At 47.0% G+C, this 21,755-nt stretch overlaps 1 protein-coding gene across 1 annotated transcript in view; it reads left to right on the top strand.

The window, feature by feature from the left end:
• Positions 1-21,755, top strand: part of AHNAK (AHNAK nucleoprotein) — a 90,552-nt gene that overhangs the window by 40,636 nt on the left and 28,161 nt on the right. The window contains 1 exon segment of the mRNA XM_030219673.1: positions 14,582-14,678. The gene's annotated coding sequence lies outside the window, so the exon portion shown is untranslated.

Below are 21,755 nucleotides of genomic sequence, written 5' to 3'. Positions count from 1 at the left end.
ACTGCCTTCCAAAAAAAACAAAGACAAAAACCCCCCCAAATAAATAACCCTCCCACCTCAGGTTACAAGTTCTTGCAGTTTATTATCACTGTTCATTAGCTGTTGTCTGTTGTGGGAGCTTCTGCATATTCCCTTGTTGTTGAAGGCAGGCTTTAGTTAGGTAGTCCCACATGTAAGGCTTTTATATACTGATTGTCCTTGGAGAAAGCTAAGTTACTTACCTGTAGTAGATGTTCTCCGAGAGGTGTTCTCTGTTCGAGCCTTACCCTCCCTCCTCCCCTATTGGAGTTCAATTCTATTAGTTGAAAAGTTTGATTGCATGTGCAATAAAACATTTTAAAAAGTTGTTATAGTTGTATAGTGTTCCCACAAGGGCTCCGTCAAAGATTTCACCCACATCTAAGGCTATTTATCCTGCTGTCCTTGGGGAACACCTGCTACAGTATGTAACTTTGCTTTTTCTACTCCCGCATAAGAAGTTGATAGGGTACAAACACTGACGTAAAGAAGATCTTATGTTAGTGCTTGGCCTTAAGTGTTTGAAGAACTGCTGTAACTAGTGGAGGAGTTTTAGAAGTTACTACAATCTTTCATTTACAAAATTCTCTGTAAATATTTATCTCTTTACAAGTATTCAGGGTCTTTTTTTTTTTTAACAGTCCTTGATTGAATGCCTTCTCCAGATAGCAGGGGAAATAAACCATGTTATTTGCCTCTTGGCCTTTGTTTACAAAGTACTCAACTTTGGTTGGAGTTACTGCATTGTCAGCTAGCCCTGGGGGCCAGGGAACAGACAGGGCCAGCTCTTAATGAACTATGTTGCTCAGGGAAATTCTGACTAGAACATCCCACAAATGGATGGCCTAAATCTCTGGAAGAAGGGGGACTATTTTTCTGTTTGGCTCCATTTTTAATAACAGGCCCTCGGCCTGGCTGTTCAGTACAAAGGGGCAGCCTGAGAGTCATAGAAGGTGGCTAGTGTAACACCAATTTTTAAAAAGGGCTCTGAAATTATCTGGGAAACTATACATAGTGGGCCCGATATTCAGCTGGCAATGCCGGAAACCGGCACTGAATGTCCAGGTTTATTTTGGCCGCCAAAAAGTTAACTGGTTAGGCTGATATTCAGTGCTAACTGGTTAACTTTTTAGCAGTTAATAGGCTTCCCATGTAAGCAACCTAGTTTGACTGCTCAACATAGCTGGTTTAGCGCTGAATATCTGTGCCTAACTGGCAATGTTGTGTGGTATAACTAGTTAGTGGCTAGCCGCTATCCAGAATATTCAGCAGGAGATAACCAGTTATCTCCTACTGAATATCTGTGGTTAGGCGCTTAAACCCTATTTAAGTGGCCAGGAGCCATTCCTGGCCGATAAAATAGTTTTGAATATCAGAGGGAATGAATCTGATGCCAGGGCTGGGAAAATCGTAGGACACAATTATTGAGCTTATGGGTAGATATGATTTAATGAGGAGGTACAAACATGGATTTAGCAAAGGGAAGTCTTGCTTTTCCAGTCCATTAGAATTTTTTGATAGCGTAAATAAGCATGTGGATAAAGTATAACTGAGGTTGCAGAAGGCATTTGACAAAGTCGTGAGACACTGCTCAGGAAATTAAAAAGTCACTGAAAAGGAGGTAATTAGAGAATGACATGGGGACAGAGCTTGTCCCCATCCCTGCCCCAACCCTGCAGGTTCTGTCCCTGTCCCCACCCCGTCCCCATGGGCTCTGTCCTCATCTGCAGAAGCCTCGAACAATTATGATTTTATATTTAAATCTTTTTATTAAAGTACAAAAAGGAACAATATGCTGTGCAACTATTGTGTATAAATTACAAATAGAAAACAATAATAAAACAGCGAGCAGCTATAATAACCCTCCTCACCACCACCCTCTACCCTTCCAACCCCAACAATAGCTGATTTCTAATCTACTACCCCAAGGAATCCTAATCCACCTTGTTAAAATGTCCAGGGGTACAAAGTACAACCCGTTGAAGCACTGTTATGATTTTTTAATCTGTGGATGAATAGGAAGTCATCAATAATCTCAGGATTCAGTCTAGCTCTCCTGTCTCTTCCACAGACCTTCCTGCAATAGAAGATGTCTTCTTAGAAGATGTGCTGGTAGCAGGATGTACAGGACCCCCCATGCAAATTTTGCTAGTTGCAGCCAGCATGCTTGCTTGTTTTTCCAAAAAATCAAAATATCGTTGTCTGCATCACTCAAACATAAATAACAGTCCAGTTCATTAACAGGCTTCAAAGTAGAAAATGACATGGTCCCGTGAGCTGTGCCTCATCCCTGCTCCACCCCTGTGGGATCTGTCCACATCTCGTCCCCGCGAGATCTGTCCCTGGCCCCATCCCCACGGTTACTTCGGGTCCCTGTCCCCGTGTCATTCTCTAGAGGTGATGTCCTCTTGTGGCTTGGGAACTGCTGAAAATATAGGAAAAAGAGGACAGGACTAAATGGTCAGTTTTTCCAGTGATGGAGTGCCCCAGGGGTCTGTACTGGGACCACTGCTGGTTAACATTGACATAAATGATCAGGAAAAGTGAGCAACAGGTGAGGTGATGAAATGTTCAAGTGACACGAAATTATTATTATTTTTAAAAAAATCTCTTTATTAATTATAATTAAGTGTACAAGTACAAAATAAACGATCCAGCACAAAGAATAGGATGTTAAACACGCAGTGTGTTTCTTATCTGTGTACCAGGAAGCAAAAACAACCCAAAAAGTATTACCTTGTAACTTCAAGGAGTGTTTCCTAGTTATACTTTTTGAAAGAGTAAACGATTCATGTTAAACCACTCTACTCCAGTCAGGAATTTGTAGGCCAATATCACATTTGCCCATAGCCATCTCTTCTCCGAGCTGAAGAGCCTTAACATCTTAAGCCTTTCCACATATGAGAGTTGTTCCTTCCCCTTAATTATTTTGGTTGCCGTTCTTTCTACTTTTTCTAATTCCACTATATCTTTTTTGAGATGTGGCGCCAGAATTGTACTTGATACTTTTCTATTCCTTTTGGAGTAGCCTAGTGGTTAGTGCAGTGGACTTTGATCCTGGGGAACTGGGTTCGATTCCCACTACAGCTCCTTCTGACTGTGGGCAAGTCACTTAACCCTCCATTGCCCCAGGTACAAAATAAGTACCTGTATATATGTAAACCGCTTTGAATGTAGTTGCAAAATACCACAGAAAGGCGATATATCAAGTCCCATTTCCCTTCCTTTCCCTTTCCCTAATAATTCCTAACATTCTGTTTGATTTCTTGGCCACTGTTGCACACTGAGTAGAAGGTTTAACTACGTTGTCCATGATGATACCTAGATCTTTTTTCTTGGGTGTGGTGACTGCTAATGTGGAACCTAGCATAAAGTCGCTTTGATGTGGCTTATTCTTCCCATTCTGCATCATTTGCCATTTGGATGCTCAGTCTTTCAGCCTCCCAAGGTCCTCCTGTAATTTCTCACAGTCTGCATACGATTTAACAACTTTTTTTTTTTTTTGTTACATTTGTACCCCGCGCTTTCCCACTCATGGCAGGCTCAATGCAGCTTACATGGGGCAATGGAGGGTTAAGTGACTTGCCCAGAGTCACAAGGAGCTGCCTATGCGGGGAATTGAACTCAGGTCCTCAGTTCCCCAGGACCAAAGTCCACCACCCTAACCACTAGGCCACTCCTCCACTCCTAATGGAATAGTTTTGTGTGATCTGCAAATTCGAACACCTCACCCATTGTTTCTGTTTCCAGATTATTTATAAACTAGTAAAAAAGGCCCGTTTCTGACACAAATGAAACGGGCGCTAGCAAGGTTTTCCTCGGAGTGTGTATGTTTGGGAGAGTGTATGTGAGAGTGACTGTGTGAGAGTCAGAGTGAAAGTGGGAGTGTGTGTGTGTGAGAGAGAGAGTGAGTCTGGGTGTGAGTGTGTTTGTGAGAGAGTGTGTGTGTGAGAATGAGAGTGTGTGCAAGTGTGTATGTGAGACACAGTGTGAGAGAGTGTGTGTGTGTGTGTGTGCGAGAGAGAGAGAGTGTGTGTGAGACAGATTCTCTGTGAGAGTGAGTGTATGAGACCAAGCGAGTGTGTGAGTGACTGTGTGGCACATAGAGAGTGAATGTGATACAGTGTGAGACAGAGTGTGTGAGAGTGAGAGTCAGAAAGACATTGTATATGAGAGAGAGAGTGTGAGCCCTGCCCTCCCAATCCATGCCCATCTGTCCCCTGCCCCCTCCATTCATCCTTTTCCAGCAATTCCCCTCTCTCCCTGAGCCCTGCCCTCCCAATCCATGTCCATCCATGCTCCTCTGTCACCTGCCCCCTCCATTCATCCCTATCCAGCAATTCCCCTCTCTCCCTGAGCCCTGCCCTGCAATCCATATCCATCCATGCCCATCTGTCCCCTCCATTCATCCCTATCCAGCAATTCCCCTCTCTCCGTGAGCCCTGCCCTCCCAATCTATGCCCATTCATGCTCCTCTGTCACCTGCCCCCTCCATTCATCCCTATCCAGCAATTCCCCTCTCTCCCTGAGCCCTGCCCTGCAATCCATATCCATCCATTCCCATCTGTCCCCTCCATTCATCCCTATCCAGCAATTCTCCTCTCTTCCTGAGCCCTGCCCTCCCAATCCATGCCCATCCATGCTCCTCTGTCCCCTGCCCCCTCCATTCATCCTTTTCCAGCAATTCCTCTCTCTCCCTGAGCCCTGCCCTCCCAATCCATATCCATCCATGCTCCTCTGTCACCTGCCCCCTCCATTTATCCCTATCCAGCAATTCCCCTCTCTCCCTGAGCCCTGCCCTGCAATCCATATCCATCCATGCCCATCTGTCCCCTCCATTCATCCCTATCCAGCAATTCCCCTCTCTCCGTGAGCCCTGCCCTCCCAATCCATGCCCATCCATGCTCCTCTGTCACCTGCCCCCTCCATTCATCCCTATCCAGCAATTCCCCTCTCTCCCTGAGCCCTGCCCTGCAATCCATATCCATCCATGCCCATCTGTCCCCTCCAGTCATCCCTGTCCAGCAATTCTCCTCTCTCCCTGAGCCCTGCCCTCCCAATCCATGCCCATCCATGCTCCTCTGTCCCCTGCCCCCTCCATTCATCCCTTTCCAGCAATTCCCCTCTCTCCCTGAGCCCTGCCCTCCCAATCCATACCCATCCATGCTCCTCTGTCCCCTGCCCCCTCCATTCATCCTTTTCCAGCAATTCCCCTCTCTCCCTTTCATGACCCCCCCCTCGCATCCATGCTCCTCTCTCTCCCATGTCCCAGCCTGGCCCGCCCTCTTCTTCCCCCCCCCTCGCATCCATGCTCCCCCCCTTTGCATCCATGCTGTCGTTTTTCCCTTGCCCTCCCGCTCCCATTGTTCAACTTTACTGCCCACCCTCTTCTCTCCCCCCAACATCCCTTTTTTTTTTCTTTTTAAATTTACCTCCGTGGCGGTTCCGGCAGCGCAGCGTCAGGGAAGGAGGCGGCGCTCCCGACGTCTAGCCTTCCCTTCGCTGTGTTCTGCCTTCTTTTGACGTCATCCTTGACGTCAGAAGAAGGCGGAACACAGTGAAGGGAAGGCTAGAGACGTCGGGAGCGCCGCCTCCTTCCCTGATGCTGCGCTTCCGCAACCGCCACCACGGAGGTAAATGTAATATAATAAAACGCACCGTGCGTGGGTGCGATCCGTTTGTTTTTTTTTCCGCCCTCAAACGTCATGACGTTTGACGCGAGGGCGGGGCAGAGACGGCTGGCTGGCTTCACACCATGAATCCACGAACCCTACAGCCAGGGAGTGTTTGAGTGACTTCAGAACGTTGTCTTCAGAACGTTCACGGTGCGTTTTATTATATTAGATATGTTATAAAGCACCGGTCCCAGTACAGATCCTGCGGCACTCCATTATTCATCTTTCTCCAGTGAGAGAATTGGCCATTTAACCCTATTCTTTTCATCAGTTCCCAGTCCACAACAGAACATTGCCTCCTATCCCATGACTTTTTAATTTTCTCAGGAGTCTCTCATGAGGGGCTTTGTCAAAGGCCTTCTGAAAATCTAGATACAATACATCAAGTGGCTCTCCTTTATCCATATGTTTATGCCTTCAAAAAATGTAACAAATTGGTGAGGCAAGATTTCCCTTGGCTGAATCCATATTGACTCTGTTCTATTAAATCATGTTTTTTCATAATAGTTTATATCATTTTACCATCACTGATGTCAGGCTTACCAGTCTGTAATTTTCTGGATCACCCCTGGAACCCTTTTAAAAACATTAGCATTACATTGGCTACTTTTAATCTTCGGTTACCATGGACAGTTTTAATGACAGATCAATTTTACTATTCCTTCAATACATACCATCCTTCAATCAGATTCAAAATTGACTACTCCCTAGAAAAAGTCAATTTTTTGGACACTACGGTCTCAATCAGTGATGGCTATATACAAACATCTATATACAAGAAACCCACAGACAGATGCAGCTACCTCCACAACTCCATCTTCCACCATTCACATACAAAGAGATCCATTATTTACAGCCAAGCCACAAGATACCACCGTATCTGCTCTGACCCAGGGGACAGAGACAGAAATCTTGAAATCCTGACTGCATCCTTCGAACGGAAAGTCTACAACCCCAAAATAATCTCCAAAAATATTGCCTCCTCCCTCAAAACACCCAGGGAAAATCTGCTACAATACAAAGAAAAAAAAGCCACAGACAGAATCCCCCTTATAGTGACATACAATCCAGAACTGGAAAAATTAAGAAAAATCATAAAAGATCTTCAGCCTCTACTCCAAGAGGATGAATTACTGAAAGAGATATTCCCAGCCCCACCAATGCTGGCCTTCCGACAGCCACCCAACTTGAAACACAAGCTAATCAGAAGTAAACTCCCAACACAGACTGAAAAAGAAGAGAAGGGCACACATCCTTGCAATATATCCAGCTGTAAGCTATGCCAAAACATTTCACAGGACCCCACAGTCATTCACAAAGGAAAAATATTCAACATAAAGGAATATTTCACATGCACATCTTCCAATGTGGTATATATCATTCAGTGTAAAAAATGTAACAAAGGATGCTATATTGGAGAAACAGGCCAGATGCTAAAGACAAGATTTAATTTACATAGACATCACATGAACAATACTAGTGCCAGCCGGGTTCCCACCCCTGTGGGCCAGCACTCTACGAAACCAGATCACTGTACCAGTGACTTCATAGTAAGAATCCTGAAAGGTAACTTTAAAACAATTCAGGAATGTAAGACCTTTGAAGTCAGAATGATTGAATATTTTGACACCCAACAGACAGGACTTAACAAAGATCTGGGTTTTCTAGCCCATTATAAACCATAAAGTTGTATTGCTATGTTTATCACCCTCCTCTCTCACCTATCCACCCCCATCCTGTTAGACTATCTCTGAAATGCTTTGATATTCCCATGCATACCTTTCTGCCCATCCCCACCCTGTTAGACTGTCAATGAAATGCTTGGAAGTTTTTCTTATATATACTGTCATCTACCACATTTGCTTATTTCCGATCTGACGAGGAAGGGCAACCTTCGAAAGCTAATCAAGAAATGTATTAAGTTATGTCCAATAAAAAAGGTATCATCTTATTTTCTTTTCCATGTTTTATTTTGTTTGATTTCTATTAATGACAGATCACTAATAATAGATCAGCAATTTCATTTTTTTGAGTTATTTTAGTACATTGGGATGTGTACCATCCATTCCAGGTGATTTAGTGCTCTTTAACTTGTTGATTTGGCTTATTAGGTCTTCCAGGTTCACTGAGATTTGTTTCATCCTCCTCAATAAAGACCAAAGCAAATAATTCATTTAGGGCCCTTAGTGGCAGTATATGTACCACCATTTTGCTGTGCACCAAATTTCCCAATTTGGAGCCCGGTGGTAGTTCCCACCTACAGCACACGCCATTCCGGTGGCTGTAAGGGCTCCCTCCGGAAAATGGCCATGCACTAATCCCTGTGATAAAGTGCTGGGTTCTTTCTTTTTTTTTTGGCCAAAACAACCTTTTACCAAGCTGCGGTAAAAGGGGCCCACAGAGGGGCATAATCGAAAGGGACGTCCAAGTTTTGCTGAGGACATCCTTGCAAAATGTCCCGATGGAGGGGCGGGGAAACCCGTATTATCGAAACAAGATGGACGTCCATCTTTCGTTTCGATAATACGGTCCGGGATGCCCAAATCCTGAAATTTAGGTCGTCCTTAGAGATGGTCATCCCTAGACTTGGTTGTTTCTGATTTTCGGCGATAATTGAAACCAAGGACGACCATGTCAGAAACGACCAAATGCAAGCCCTTTGGTCGTGGGAGGAGACAGCGTTCGTAGTGCACAGGGCCCCCTGACATTTCAGGACACCAACTGGGCACCCTAGGGGGCACTGCAGTGGACTTCACAAATTGCTCCCAGGTACATAGCTCCCTTAACTTGTGTGCTGAGCCCCCCCAAAACCCACTACCACTACTGTACACCACTACCATAGCCCTTACAGGTGAAGGGGGGCACTTAGATGTGGTTACAATGGGTTTGTGGTGGGTTTTGGAGGGCTCACATTTACCACCACAAGTGTAACAGGTGGGGGGGGGGGGAGATGGACCTGGGTCCGCCTGCCTGAAGTGCACTGCACCCACTAAAACTGCTCCAGGGACCTGCATACTGCTGTGATGGACTTGAGTATGACATTTGAGGCTGGCACAAAATATTTTGAAAGATTTTTTTGAGGGTGGGAGGGGGTTAGTGACCACTGGGGGAGTAAGGGGAGGTCATCCCTGATTCTCTCTGGTGGTCATCTGGTCAGTTCGGGCACCTTTTTGTGTCTTGGTCGTAAGAAAAACAGGACCAGATAAAGTCGTATAAGTGCTCGTCAGGGACGCCCTTTTTTTTTCATTATGGGTTGAGGATGTCCATGTTTTAGGCACGCCCAATTCCCACCTTCGCTAAGTCTCTGACATGCCCCCGGGAACTTTGGCCGTCCCTGCGACGGAAAGCAGTTGAGGATGTCCAAAATTGGCTTTCGATTGTACCGATTTGGGCAACCCTGTGAGAAGGACGCCCATCTTCCGATTTGTGTCGAAAGATGGGTGCCCTTCTCTTTTGAAAATGAGCCTGACAGTCTCTCCACTTTGGCCTTAATCTCACAAACTGCGGGTTCATGCTCAAAGTTCTTTTATCTACAATAGCTTTTGTTTTGGCGTACCAGGCGCACCAAATTGTTGTTAATACACACAGACGACGAAAAATATCTTCAGTGGATGATCTTATTTGATAAAAGAGACTCCTGATGCAGGCCTAGTTGGCCGAAACACAGCTGTGTCGAGTCTTCACCATCCTTAATAAACAGTTTTTCTTATCTGAAGCATCATCTATTGCCTTTGAGTCATCATTGCTGTTTTGCTTCATACTTGATCTCCGAGTGCCACTTTTACTCTTTGATGATCTAATGGACCCACAGACTCCCTCATAGGCTTTCTGCTTACAATATACTGAAAAAGCTTTTGCTATGAGTTTTTCACTCTATGGTAGATTACTTTTCAAATTCCCTTTTAGTCTTCTTTATCAATACTTTGCATCTAATTTGCCAGTGTTTATGCTTCTTTCTTTTATCTTCATTCAGATCCTTTCCCCATTTTTTGAAAGATGTTGTTTTGGCTCTAATAGCCTCTTTCACCTCATCTTTTAACCATGTGGCTGCTGTTTGGTCTTCTTTCCACCTTTTTTAAATATGTCTGTGCCGGGGCTGGTGGCTGGGCAGCGGGGATAGTGCTGGGCAGACTTATATGGTCTGTGCCAGAGCCAGTGGTGGGAGGCAGGGATAGTGCTGGGCAGACTTATACGGTCTGTGCCAGAGCTGGTGGTGGGAGGCGGGACTAGTGCTGGGCAGAGTTATACGGGTCTGTGCCGGGGCTGGTGGTTGGGCGGCGGGGATAGTGCTGGGCAGACTTATACGGTCTGTGCCAGAGCCGGTGGTGGGAGGCGGGACTAGTGCTGGGCAGACTTATACGGGTCTGTGCCGGGGCTGGTGGTTGGGCGGCGGGGATAGTGCTGGGCAGACTTATACGGTCTGTGACACAGCCGGTGGTGGGAGGCAGGGATAGTGCTGGGCTGACTTATAGGGTCTGTGCCAGAGCTGGTGGTTGGGAGGCGGGTTTGGTGGTTGGGAGGCAGGGATAGTGCTGGGCAGACTTATACGGTCTGTGCCAGAGCTGGTGGTGTGAGGCGGGACTAGTGCTGGGCAGACTTATACGGTCTGTGCCGGGGCTGGTGGTTGGGCGGCGGGGATAGTGCTGGGCAGACTTATACGGTTTGTGCCAGAGCCGGTGGTGGGAGGCAGGGATAGTGCTGGGCAGACTTATAGGGTCTGTGCCAGAGCTGGTGGTTGGGAGGCGGGGTTGGTGGTTGGGAGGCGGGGATAGGGCTGGCCAGACTTATACGGTCTGTGCACTGAAGAGGACAGTACAAATAAAAAAGTAGCACATATGAATTTATTGTCTTGGGCAGACTGGATGGACCGTGCAGGTCTTTTTCTGCCGTCATCTACTATGTTACTATGTTACTATGTATCTGGTCCAGACTTCCAATATTCTATTTTTAAGCAATGTCCATGCCTCATTTAAACTTCTAACCTTTGCAGCTGCTCCTTTTAGCTTTAAAAACAAAACAAAACATGTTTTCTTATTTGATAGTAGTTGACCTTTAGAAAGTTAAATGCTGAACATTATGAACATTACAAGGTGAATTGGGACTTCAGACGTGCCAGACGTCTAAGTGCCACTTGAATCTCATTTTCAGTGGAGCTACATGTGTGAAATTAGGCATACGTTATGTTGTACACTTAGTTTTATATATGAATGAAAATGAATGTGGAACAGGCATTCTGGGAGGCGAGGTCCACTTTCACCTGGATTCTATAACTGGTGCTCAGATTCGGGTGCCTGAAATTACATGTGATCCTGAGATCCACACACAAATGAATTAGTTAATGAGCTGTTAATCATTGATATAAGCAGTCTCTAATTTGGGTTTACGCATGGATCAGGCTGTACGCGATTGTATAAAGATCCCTACGCAAATCATCTCACACACAACCCAAAAGGGGGTATTGCTGTGGGAGGAGCATGGGCGGGTGAGGTGCGTTCCAAAGAATTATGCGCAATGTTATAGAATTTGGAGGCTGTGCGTTGAAGTTGGCATCTAATTTTTGGGGTCTGCTGGGCATTTCCTAGTAATCTGGGCTGGCCACTGTTGGAGACAGGATGCTTGGCTTGATGAACCTGTGATCAGACCTAGCATGGCACATCTTGTGTTCTTATTAAGGAACAGCAGGTGGCATTCAGCCAATGAAATTGCCTGATTGATGTTGCCCTTTGTCATTCTGGTACAGTGCCAGCATGATGAGTGACTTCAGCCATTCAAGAAATGTTCTTTTGTAGTCCTGATGACTAGCAGTATAGATTTGTGTAGGTTTCGCATCTAGCTATGTGGGAAGTAAGGTTAGAGTCCCTTTTCTGGCACTAACTGTGTGCTAATGGAGGCTGCCAGATCTGCGGGGACTGGAGCATTGCAGGCATATGAATGATCTTGTACAGCACTTTGACCTGAATAGTGAATCTGATTGTTTAATTAAATGACTCTGAGTAACATAGAAACATAGAAATGTACAACATGATGGTTGATAAAGACCCTGCAGCCTATCTATTCTGCCCATCCATACCATCTACTCTCCCTTAGAGATCCTCTGTGCTTGTTCCATACTTTCTCAAATTCAGACAGTCCTTGTCTCCATCATGGCTGCTGTGAGACTGTTCCAATCATCCACCATCCTTCCCATAAAGAGGTATTTCCTTAGATTAATCCTTAATCTACCCCCTTTCACACTAATCCTGTGATCCCTTGGTCTGGAGCTGAGATTCCTTTCCCTTGAAAGGTTCTGTATCATATCACCCCTAGGGGGTCTTTTACAAAGCGGCGGTAAACCCAACAAGGGCTTACCGCACGCTAAAATGGAGCTACTGCTGGCCCAGCGGGTGGCAGTAAGTGCTCTCTGCCGCATGGCCATGCAGTAAGAGTTACCTTACCGCTTTGCCATTTTTTTGGGGGGTGGGGTGGGGTGGGAATTTTACCAGATGCAGTAAAAAGGGCCCTGGCACGCGGGAAAAACAGCTCCCACCACTGCCGCAGGGCCCTTTTTCCCACAGTTTAGGAAAGGACCCCTTAGTAAGCATTCCTTTCAGAATGGCTTGTGGAAGAACAGTAATGAATGTGCTTGGTACCCAGGAGGCTACAAGCCTACTTCCAAAGGCTGACTGGTCACACAATAAGGGTGATACTATAAAATGGGCACTAACATTTATGCATGCATTACACAAGCAAATGTTTAAATACTTTGCTTTACAAGATTGATTGTTCACCTCACCAAATAGCTCGAGGTGAATTACACTTCCATCATCCTCTTCATTCTCCCAGATTAACTAAGCATCTTCACAAAAACAGTTTCCCATAAAACCATGTCTTCAAGGATTTTTTAAAGTTTACCATAACATTAACTCCCTAATTCTACAGAAGTCACCACAAATTACATGCTTAAATTTGGGCGTGCGCCCAATTTGCATGTGTAATCTAATTGAATAACAAGCCAATCGGTGCCAATATTTGGCTTTTTAACAAGCTGCGGCAAAAGGGGGCCGGCGCTGGTGTTGGCACGTGTTTTACTGTCAGACGTGAGTTCTTGTACCAAGTAGAGTGGTGCTGATGAGCCCGGTACTCGGACCAGGTTTTGCTTGGCGGCTGGACAACCCTGGGTTTCACCTGCGCTGACCACTGTTCCCCAGAGGTTGAGCCCCTAGGTGCGAGCAGCCTGCAGGACTTATGGGATGGAGCTGGAAGCAGGGTGATGAATGTATCGGCCAGGCAGGCAGCAGGTCAAGACAGTAATCCAGGTACAGGCGAAAGTCAATAGGCAGGTGGCAGGCAAGAGAGTAATCCAGATGCAGGCAAAAGTCAGTAGGCAGGCAGCAGGCAGAAGGGCAATCCAGGTACAGTCAAAAGTCAGCAACGAGGGACCAGAAAATAAGAAGCAGACTACAGAGTTAGAAACACCTACCAAAGTAGAAGCCGAAGCATGGAGTCCAGGGAGAGCTCAGCTGATAAAGTGCTGGCATCTGACATCAGCAGGGAGAAGGGGCACAGCCATAGGACAAGAACAGGGGAAGGAGGAACCGGAAGTCCAATAGGAGAGAAGCAAGGGAAGCCAGGCAGAGGAAGAGCAGACCTAGGTGGGTGGAAGCAAAGCAATCAAGGAGCCTGCAACCACCGCTCTCTGAACAAACCCAGAGAGGACTACACACACATGGCTCAGGCAGTGTCAGTCAAGTGTGCGTGTCGACGGGACCCCGTGCAGCACGAGGACGCCGCTTGCGTTGAGGTAGGGGACATGACATTTACACATGCATTGAGGCCCGCTTTTCCCGCAGCTGGTAAAAGGGAAGTCTCACGTTCCTCCAGGAAATGGCTGTGTGGCAAATGAAGCACTTGCCGCACGGCCATTTTTTTTTTTGTGGGGGGGGGGGGGTGGGAGCCCTTACCGCCATCCACGTTAACCTGGCAGTAACCGAGCAGTGCATGGCACTGCCTGATTACCGCTGGGTACACTCCGGTGCTACAAAAATAAATACATTTTTGTAGCGCCGGAAATGACGGCATGCTAGGGGTAGGAAGTACTGCTGGGCTGCTGCGGTAGCCCGGTGGTACTTCCTGTATAGCAAGTGGTAAGCCCGCGTTGGGCTTACCGCCGCTTAGTAAAAGGAGCCCTAAATTAACAGTGTGGCTTACATTGTAACAAGAGGCAGTAGTTAACAGTAAACAGCAGTAACTGGTCATTTAATCACTTGTCTGGGGCTGCTAAAGCCAGCTATTTTGTGGGTAGTCCGGGGGCGGAGCCAGCACTTATGTGGTTAAGTGATGGTATTCAATAGTTAACTGGATAAATAGGACTGCATAAAACACAGTTTTATCTTTATGCGATTCACCTTGTGCGCCAGGGTTCCATTATAGTATAGGCTCCTCTCATCTGCCTTTAAGCACTTAAATGGGACGCCAAGTTCTAGAATTATCCACAACATGGGTCCAAAATGCTCATTTGCTTTATGCTTGTATGGAAGTAGATAAAGCAGAACATAGGTGTAGAGATTTGTAAATACAATCTCTCTGTGTGCGCTAACCCTCCTAACTTGTCTCTGTCCCTTTTATTGTGTGCTGGGTGAGGAGCAATCATGAAGACATATTTTACACAGGTGAACACATTTACTTGTGCAAAAAGTGTGGGTTGATGTCATCTTAATGTTTATCTGATGTTTTGAATGCCATGGGACATAAAACATTGCTCTTTGGGTCTGTTTGTTTGTTTTAGGATATGCTCTGCTTGGTTTGGTTTCAATAATTATAACGGTGGATTATAAATCCCCCAAATTAAATTAAACTAAAATAAGAGAGAAAGGCTCTTGTTTCTGAAACTGTTTTTCTCTGTCTTCCAGCCAAGCACATTGTTGCAAATCTAAGTGAAGTCCTGCTCGACTGAACCTTTCTGGACGTGACGATACCCGGGACTGATTCCCCTTGCTCTGCTCTAAGGTTTGAAATAAACTGTTTTCTTCACTCTTGGGTTAGATCAGTGTTTCCCAAGTTGGTCCTGGAATATCTTCTTGCCAGTCAGTTTTCAGGTTATCCACAGTGAATATGCATAAAAGAGATTTGCATACAATGGAGGCGGTATATGCAAATCAATCTCATGCATATTCATTGTGGATATCTTGAAAACCCGACTGGCAAGGGAGTACTCCAGGACCGACTTGGGAAACACTGTGTTAGAGCACTGAGCTGTAGTACGCACTGGGTTGCAGGCATGGTATCAGGGAGGGCCTGGAATTGAACAGGGGTCAGAGTTTGTATAGGATTTCCTTTTAATTCCTTGACCAAATGAAGGCTAGCGTAGACATATGTGGAGGGAGGAGAGAGAACTGGCGAGTGACAGATGTAGAGTGGATGAAAATCCTAAGAGAGAGGGCAATGGAAGGAAGTCATATGGTATATTTTCCTGACCATTGTCACAAGCCTTATAGGTAGTAACCAGGCTTCAGTGGATAGAAAGACTGAATCCTCTTAAGTAATTTTTTTAGCTAGCCTAAGTGCACAGGAACTTCATATGATCAGGAAAGAAAACTGCACATCTATTAAAAACAGAGCTGGATAATGGGATTGTCAGCATATCTGTTTCCCCACAAAAATGGTAAAAATTGTGACTACAAAATAACTTTACAAAAAAAAAAAAGTTAATTACATGATCCACATACATAAATATACAAAATATCATTTCATAAATAAAAATAGTCAGGGTTGTATTTGAAAGCACTTATTCACAGAGTGGTAGCCACTATATGGGCTCTATCCACTCATTTTCAGTGGTACAATCAGGTTAGTGCTGGTGGAGTGTGGACGTGGGTACATTTGGGCTAGCAGAAAGTCTAGCCTAACTTAGGGGCCCTTTTCCGAAGGTGCTGTGTAAGTAGTGTGTGGCAAAACAGCACGTCTTCCAGTTGCGCCCTGTGGTAGTTCCGTTTTTGTTGCGTGCAATTTCCCATGCTAGAAGATTTTCTAGTGTAGGAGGCAGGGGGGAGTAGGCATGCCCGGCGGTAATCTGGCAGCGTGGACACATTGCCGTGTGTTGCCCGATTACTGCATGAGTAGCGTGTCAGCTCTTACCAGCTAAATAGGTGGCGGTAATGGTCACGTGCTGACTTGGAAATTAACATGTGGCCATTAATGGCAGAAATAGAAATTTAGCCATTTTAGAGCCACACTAAAAAGTGGCCGGAGCACATGGGAAACCCACAAACTAAAACTACCGCTGGCCACTTTTTAGTGCAGCTCAGTAAAAAGACCCCTTAAAATGCACAGCCTTCAGGGGTATAGATTTTTGTGTTTATCTTTTAGGGAATTATGTGCCCCTTTTACCAAGCTGCGGCAAAAGGGGGCCTGTGCGTGTTATTTATGTGTGGCGAGGTGCCCTTTTATCACAGCGGGTAAAAGGTAGGCCTTTCTTTTCTTCAGGAAATGGCATGGATTATTATTGTGATAATTCTTGTGATTTGTCTGTGTACTATATTCCGATGATTGATGGCTTTGTATTTTTGTTGTTTTTTTAAATTCTATTCAATATGGTGAAATTTTATTGTTTTGGATCTTGTCATGTTTTAATAATAATAATAAAGTGAATTTCAAGTTAAATATCTATGGAGTTAAGATGTAAATAAGAAACGTGCTGTTTAAGGATGAATTATATATGTATCATGTTGTTTTATCACTTGGAGTGCATGGTAGAGATGCTGGTTGTGCATTTGTGAATAAATAAATTGCAGGTCATTTTAAGACTGGCCAGGTAGCTGCCAAGTCCATAGGAATTTCTTACTCATAGACTTTGTTCTAATTTTCAGAGTGAAAGTTTGTGTGTTACTTTCATTTTGATAATTGCTGAAGTTAAAAATACCTCACCCCCACTCTTACGCTGCTGAGTTATATGAGTACTTTATCTGAGGACAAAATGCCAGCAGACTTTTGAAAATTCAAAAATAGGTGGGTATTTTCAAACCCCACCTGGTCCTTGTCTCTAGGGGCACCTCCCTCTGCTGCTGGGATTCACTTGTTTGCTCTTCTCTGTATACTCATTAGGCAATTGTCCTAAAGCCCATTTCTGTGGGGAAAGCATTGTTTTATCTCTGGAGCTAACCTGACGATCATCTACAGTTTCAGAATAACAGGTGGAGCAGACATTCATAATCTGCAGCATTGTTTCATTGTTATGTGGGTATTTTGAATATCAGCAGGATTTTTTTAGGCTGAACAGTAGGTTCATAGAATGTCAGTTGATACCATACCAAAAATCTACTGCCACATCAAACATATAAACGGCAAGTGACCGACTCACCTGCAAATGCGCAGTAGAGTCGGAATGCTGAGAGTGTAGAACTCCAAGCCCCGCCTCCACCAGCAGTACAGCCCAATAGGGAGGAGGGCTTGGTCATGGGTGTGGAAATCGGGGGAGGAGGGAGCAGGGAGGGAAGGAGGGGGCGGAACTGAGGGAAACAGACGCTGGGGGGGAGGGCAGGGGAGAGAGCAGGGTTGGTGAGGGGGGGGGGAGGCCATAGGAAAACAAAAAACTAGCCCGTTGTTACGGGCTTAACGGCTAGTCTTTAATATTCAAGCGTAAACATCCTCCCTGCTACACAGAATTCTACATAGCTTTTGCTACTCTGTAATCAGACAATTGAGTGTCTGACGCCTAATTTAATATACAGTATTGTAGGAGTGGAACACTGGATACTACCCGAATACTACTGCCTACCCGAACAACCTCATGTTTTGTGCCTATTGATGGACTTATACTTATGTATTCTACCTCTGCTTTTGGCTTTTAGCCATACTTTATCACTGCACTGGACCATTGTGCCTTACTCAGTTTTATTGTTTACTAATGTAAGACAGAATGCAGGGCTATTAGACATATAGCTTGTAACTGTAACTGTAGTAGCAAGGCGTATACGAGATCAGCTTGCACGTAGATGCCCCATGAATAGGTGGCCTTGGAGGGTGCTAACACCCCGCCCTGCATCTCTGAGCCGACGAGCCTTATCTCCTGTGCTAGAAAGGAGCATTGTGTGTATGTAGAATAAGCTGCTAAGTTTCGTTTCTCTTGCCAGTATCTTTTCAGTATTATGACGTGTGTACGTACTGAGAACTACAATTATGCACTGTAAGAACTACAACTGTTTACTGCGCATGCCAAATGTGACGTGTAAGGGGCCTAGTGCGCAGGCCCAGTAGGGAAGTATAAATGTAAGTGTCAGGTGATTTGCGACACACAGTGTCCCGAGACTACTCGGTACTGTTCACTTGCTAGCAATAAAGTTGCCTTGGTTGGAACCAAATTTGGCCTTTTGTCTTCTGATTTACTAGCCTGTTTCATTGGCGAGCCAGCCAGGAGTGTTATCAAAAGGGAAATCGGATTATATTCTTCCCCTCCCCCACTGCGGTCGGAACGGGTCATCGATCCCCTTCCGAGAAGGTGGTGAGTGGCCACCGCTGATTTCAGCGTCCATCTCCCGGAGGAGGGCCGATCAACTCCGCCTGACTGTAGAGGGGGCTGTGTGGTTCCGGCAAGGCACCTTTTTCTATTTCAGAGAGAAGCGTACGACGGCGCGGCCTGCGACCCCGGCGGACAGGCGAGTATACTCTACGTAGTGACCGGCCCAGTAGGACCGAAGAAGAGGCGTGATCACCCTCTTTTAGCCAGTGACTAATACGGACTATTGGTATAAGACTAGGTCCCGAAACTCACTAGGCTCCGACGACGAAACCGAGCGGCGAACGGGAGGGTTTCTTGTGGCGTATGAAAGTGTGTGAATGGGCTTGCAGTTCCAGGCCGGGCGACCGCGATCTGGTCAGGCCGAGTGTTGAACCTTTTGTGTCTGGTGGAACGAGACCCCTTACTCCTCCACCACCCCTTTCCCCCTTTGTCCGTCACCTGTCCTTTGGCACTCAGGTTAGGATGGGCGGGGGTGGGTCCACACCGTTAGATTTAATGACGAAACACTTTAGCGAAGTGTTCGATCAAGATAAGTGTAGCAGGGCCGGGATGATACAACGATGTCAATTTATGTGGCCAGGGCTAGGGATTGCTGAATGGCCCCCGGGAGGGTCATTTGAGTATGAAAAGGTGGCGGCGGTCATGAATATTGTCATAGTTGAAGGGAACCCAGGCTGCCCCGAGGACATTCCATACATCCAAGCGTGGTTGGATGTAGTCCGGGATCCGCCGGCTTGGGCCCAACGGAAGGTAGAGAAAGCCGCCCTCATGGTGGTGAAGCAGAGGAAGGGCCGGAAAACTAAACTTAAAGCCCTGCCGACCTATGCCTTCGCTCTCCAAAGCCCGGCAACCGCTGCCGTTCAGAAGGCCGCAGGGACCGCCCCTATACGGCCGACCGCCCCTAGCGTAGAGGCCACTGAGACCACGCCCCCTGCTACCATTGTTAAAGCAGAAACCACGCCCAGTACTACCAACACACTTTCTAGAATGAAAACCCCGAAGGAAACCCGAGGGAAAGTTCAGGGTTTGCCCGAAAAGAAGCCCCCAAAGGCCCCGATACTTGCTACGACGGAAGCATACGAAGACGATATTGCGCCACTGCCATATGCCCCTATGTACCCCGGCTTCGCGGGCCTAGCGGAGGGCCCGGATAACGCCAGAGCCTCCGGGTCAGAGACGGAGGCCGAAGAGATTTCCCGACCAGCCTCACCTGAACCAACGGGCCCCGCGACTACCCGGAAGAGTACACGGGGGGTGAAGAACATTACCCGGTTTCCCCAACTAAGTCCACAAAAGGCCATCCTTCCCGGCCGTAAAGGGGGGCCCATCAATATATACCCAGTCCGACTATCTACCACTTTTACCCCAAACCCGACAGAAGAAGGGGGTCAGCCCATTGAATCAACAGTTTATAGCCACGTTCCCTTCTCCAGTGCCGACTTGTACAATTGGAAATTACATGGGCCATCTTACGACCAGAAGCCCGAGCAGTTGGTGGAATTAGTGGAAGGCATTATATACAGCTATAATCCTACGTGGGGAGACCTTAGACAACTAAGCGCCCATATTCTGACCACGGAAGAACGCCGTCTCTTACAACAGAATATGGAGCAAGCTGTCCGGGATGCGAACCCGGCTCATGCTAACTTACAGAATCTAATAGAAACGGAGGCGCCCCTCGCTGCCCCTGCGTGGGATTACCGGACCGTTGAAGGCCAGGCCTTTATCCGCCGGTATCAGCAGGCGTACCTGGCAGCCTTGAAGAAGGGGAAGCAGAAGGTTACAAATATGGGGAAAATCCATAGTGTAGTCCAACTGAAGGACGAGAGCCCGGGGGACTTCCTTGAACGACTTATGGAGGCATTCAGAAGGCACAGTCCAATAAACCCTGAAGACCCCAAGAACCTCCCAACCGTGGTAATGAGTTTTGTTAGTCAGTCAGCACCGGATATACGAAGAAAGCTGCAGAGAACGGAGGGGTTTGAAGGGATGAGCATCAGCCAACTGAAAGCTATAGCTGATCGCGTATTCGGATATCGCGACCAAGAAGAGAAGACGGAGGCCCGGAAGGAATCGACCAGACGGATGCGGGAGAAGGCGGATGTGTTGGCCACGGTACTGGAAGAGCGCCTGAGGTCTAGACCGAAGGGGAGGGGCAAAAGGACAAGAGGAACACGGTCCCCCATAGGACGTAACCAGTGTGCAAATTGTCGGCAAGAAGGGCACTGGTGGGCTGACTGCACGGAGGAACCATGGGACCGCCCGAGAGAGGAGGGGAATAACGACCGCACAGGGGGCCCCAGAAGAGGCCGGGGCCGAGGCCGAGGAGGTCGAGGATGGGATGACCAAAGGGAATGGCAGATGGCTGTTGACGCTACCCGGGACAGTACCGCATGAAGAGACCGGGAGGGCAGAGTCCCCACTGACCCTCTGGTGGAAATTCGGGTGGGGACGCAGTTAATGAGAGCTTTGCTAGACACGGGGGCCCAACGATCTGTAATCACCACTGCCATAGCCCCGGCCACAAAAGAAACCATACCAATTGTGGGGGCCTCCGGGAAGTCCCTTGCGGCGCCCCTTCTCAAGGAACGCCAAGTTCAGATCGGAGGGACGATGGTGTCTCATCAGTTCATACACATCCCCGGATGCCCAGTCCCCTTGATTGGTCGAGACCTACTCTGTAAGCTCCAGGCCACCTTGAAGTTCAAGACCACGGGGGAGGTGGAAGCTAGCTTTGAAGATCGGCCAGTAACACTTGTATGCCCAGTGAGAGAAGAATGGAGACTACACGCCCTCCCAACTGTAGGGCCCGGCGACTGTCGGTATGACCAGAACACCCCTTTCGCCCAGCAGAGGCGGGGCCTAATGGATGAAGTGCCTAATGTATGGGCAGAAGTGAACTCAGGCGGACTGGCCGTAAATGCTATCCCCATATGGATTGAACTCAAACCAAATGCCCAAGTCGTCAACCAAGGACAATACCATATCCCTTATGCGGCCCGGCATAGTATGCAAATTCACTTACACAAACTTCTTCAACAGGGGGTCCTTAAACCGATCAGATCCGCGTGGAACACCCCATTACTGCCCGTTAAGAAGCCAGGCACATCAGAATACAGACCCGTCCAGGACCTGAGGAAAGTCAACAACCAGGTAGCCGACATAGTTGCCCTCGTACCGAACCCTTACTCCATTCTAGCCCAAGTGCCAGCCCACAGCAAGTGGTATAGTGTCATTGATCTAAAGGACGCCTTCTTCTCCATCCCCCTTGCTACCGACAGCCAGAAGTTGTTTGCCTTCACGTGGGAAGACTTACAAACAGGAAATAAGCAGCAATTTACATGGACCCGGCTCCCCCAGGGGTTCAAGAATTCACCCACCCTCTTTGGTGACCAACTTGCCCAGGACCTGAAAACGTACCAGGACGAATACGGGCCGGTCGTTCAATACGTGGACGACCTGTTGGTGGCCCGTGAAACGTACACGGGCTGTGCAGAAGCTACCCTTTACCTCTTGAAAACCCTGGAAGCCCAGGGGTACCGGGCCAGTCGTAAAAAGGCCCAGATATG

The sequence above is a fragment of the Microcaecilia unicolor genome, chromosome 11, assembly GCF_901765095.1.
Source record: "Microcaecilia unicolor chromosome 11, aMicUni1.1, whole genome shotgun sequence".
Classification (NCBI taxonomy): Eukaryota; Metazoa; Chordata; class Amphibia; order Gymnophiona; family Siphonopidae; genus Microcaecilia; species Microcaecilia unicolor.
Note: the sequence above shows the minus strand (reverse complement) of the source record. Positions and strands in the feature narration are given on the sequence as shown.